Below are 3,231 nucleotides of genomic sequence, written 5' to 3' on the forward strand. Positions count from 1 at the left end.
CCCGGCTTAAAATTCATCTCTTATTAGACGGTGTTCAGAGTTTGAACACCGGCCTAAATTTCGTAAACACCGTCTTATAAACTGCCGGCTTAAACTTGGTGAACACCGTCTTATAAACTGGAAATACATTTGCAGTAAAAAAATATATAAAAGGTTTTCCAGGAAATACATCAAGCTTATACACATACACCAATGGAACATTTTCAAATCAAACCAAAACAATACATATTCAAATCGAAAATAAACCCGTAGACATCCAATTCGGAGATAAACCCGTCAAACTACAATCATTTGTGAATGCATAACAAACTACGTTTAATTGTATAAATAAACTACATACGCTAATCTAGCGAAATACCTAACTCGCTAAAAAACTTCGGCATCAACGTCATCAACAAAACATCTATTTCATTATCCGTAGCCTCTCTCGTGTCGTGCCACATCTAAAATAAAAGTAGATAGAAAGAGTTATTACAAATATTATAGACTAAATTTAAAGGCAAAGTAAAATTGGTAATAACATCGGCATTAAAGCTATGTATATATTTACATGTTATATACATCTGAACCTTCTAAGTTTAAAAAAAAAAACAGTTAAGTAATAAACTGATAAACAAGTATATTTTACTTACTTCCTCGGGAAACTGGTTTTGATACAAATTGACAAAGTCAAACATATGTTGGAGAACCATGTAGCCGCATTCCCATCCATGATATCTACCCTGCCATAATAAATCATATAAACAAGCATTATTATTGATTCAAAAAAATCTAAGTGTTCTTTAATTTACGAAACTCATTGTTCTTGATTCAAAAGAAAAACATGTATAAGAAAATCACCCGAACACCTAACAATTAGACAAAAAACCAACATATAATATGCAATCATTTATAACTGGCTCAGACACCCAACATATTACCTTAACTACAATATCAACAAAAATTTACAGATCAATTGTCCAAACGTCTTTCATATGGTCAATATATGCATAAATAGTATTTTATAACACAAAAATTATCATTAGAGACCGGAGAATAACACGATTTTAACAAGTACCTCCTCTTCCATGTTGTCAATAGATGCATCCGTGTCATCATCATCTGTGGACCACTACAACCTCAATATTAGTAGGGGCTTTGTTTAGATCCTTTCTGAAGAAACATGGTGAAAAAATCAGAAAAATTGGGCAGTAAAAAAACAGACATCAACAGTTTCAATATCACAGAGAACCAAACTTGATGTGAGAAATTAAGACTTCATGTAAAGTACCAATCTAACCTCATCCAAAGATGAGTGATCATGAGCCCCTGCGTCATAAACAGATTTACTTCCTACAACTTCTCTTTCACTTTTTGTTCCTTTGACTTTGCTTCTTTGGCTTCCTTTTTCTTCTTTTCATCGTTTTCTTTGGATGCATTTTTTCTCCTCGGCGTTCTCTATTTGTTCCTTACACTGTAGGGAAAGAGGTAACAGATTCCAAACTGAATATTCATTAAAAGAAACTAACTATGTGAAGATTCTCCATATAAACAAACAGAGTGGATCTTATGGTTAACTCAAGGCAAACAATTTTTCAAAAAAAAAGTACCCTATTAAGCATGTTTTCCTCATTAACTTCATGCTAAAAAGTAACCAAGACGTCTACATGATTCACGTTTTGTGGCGTTGGAGCAGCAACAAGAGTTGAAACAGGCACCATTAATATGAATATACATAAAGGATATTCTAAAGTTAAACGAGCTCGAGCTCAAGACCTATCAAGCTCGGACTCGGCTCGGCCCGTTTGCACCCCCTAAGTTTAAGCGATAACAAAGGCAATTAAACCATAAGAATAATAATATATATGTTAACTATTGTACATAAGTTATGTATAGAACCATCATTGGCCTTTGTTGTGCATATAATTATATCTTTGCTGCAATATCCTTCAACAAACCTTAGATTATTAACTCACCAACAGAGTATATAAATGTCCAAATAGTAGACTTGAAAATGAAATTCAGATGAAAACATGGTAACAAACATGTAAAGTTTCACAACCAGTTTGGATGAAAATAACCATGATTCCCCTTTTCAGATGACTATGTAAGCTAATGCACCAAAACTAAATTTTGCCAAAAATATGCCTTTAATAATCCATCCCCTCTCACTCTGCTCTTTCAAAACCAAACCGCTGGGTTCTTTTAAAATTCATTGAAGATGCTATTTTCAATTAACTATATTACAAGCGTTTCTTCTGTTAAAACCATTTGAATCCACGTAACATGATATACCCCCTCAAACAGTCGAACACACATCCTAAAATTACAAACGAATTCAACAATTTAATTAAAACCCTAAGTGTGATTGAAGCAAGGTTAATTGATGGAAGAGAAAAATTACCTGCTCAGGGCTGAAGTGAGAACTGAAACGAGGAGTCGCGAAAAAATGATCCTATCGATCGGTTATGATGGGTCGTCTGCTGGTGCAGTGGTGGTTCGTCGGTCACTCAGCCGCGATTTATCAGTCGTATGGTGGTAGAAATCGATGGGTAGAGACGACCATCTGTTAGGTATGGGGGATCGGAATCGATCGAATAAGGAAAGACGATCGATGGAGGTTGAGGGAGAGAACCGATTGGGGTGGGGGATGGACTCATGGAGAGATGACTTCCGAGGTTACACCGGATAAAATTATAGTGTTAGAACTTGTAGAAAATAATGATATGGAGATGATGAAATCGAATAGAGAAAACATATCCCTCTAGGTACCCAACACATGGGTCTTCAAGTATTTCTTCTTTTCAAGAACTCTCCATATATTCATGTACTTTTCTTGTATCCTCTCTTGTATTTTTCTAATCTCATCAAGTTAGGCACATAGCCTACTTTTAAATATCCAAGAGTTTTTTTAAAGAGTTAAGAGTCTTAATAATTATACACTTGAATTCTAATAAAACTCATCAAATGTCATCAATAAAACTCTACTCAAGAGTTTCACCATATAAAGAGTTAAGAGTCTCAATAATTATGGACTTAATCTCTAACAAAACTCATCAAATGTCATCATTAAAAGTCTACTCAAGAGTTTCACCATATGAAGAGTTTAATTAGTAATTATAATTTCACTCAATTATAAATTAACTAAATATCCATTCACTAATTTTCCAACAATATCTTGAGATCTCTTCTTCAAAATAGGACAAATACTTCCTTGCTTCAAACATTGGATGCCCTTGATGAAAAGGTCTC

General features: G+C 34.0%; 1 long non-coding RNA gene across 1 annotated transcript; it reads right to left on the reverse strand.

Moving 5' to 3' along the window:
- Positions 1-213: 213 nt before the first annotated feature.
- On the reverse strand, positions 214-1,119 carry LOC110922504. Its single transcript, XR_002583211.2, has 3 exons — positions 1,058-1,119; positions 633-722; positions 214-443 (listed from the first exon to the last, which is right to left on the reverse strand). It is a non-coding gene; the product is annotated as an uncharacterized LOC110922504 (long non-coding RNA).
- Positions 1,120-3,231: the final 2,112 nt, after the last annotated feature.

This window comes from Helianthus annuus, chromosome 17 (assembly GCF_002127325.2).
Source record: "Helianthus annuus cultivar XRQ/B chromosome 17, HanXRQr2.0-SUNRISE, whole genome shotgun sequence".
NCBI lineage: Eukaryota > Viridiplantae > Streptophyta > Magnoliopsida > Asterales > Asteraceae > Helianthus > Helianthus annuus.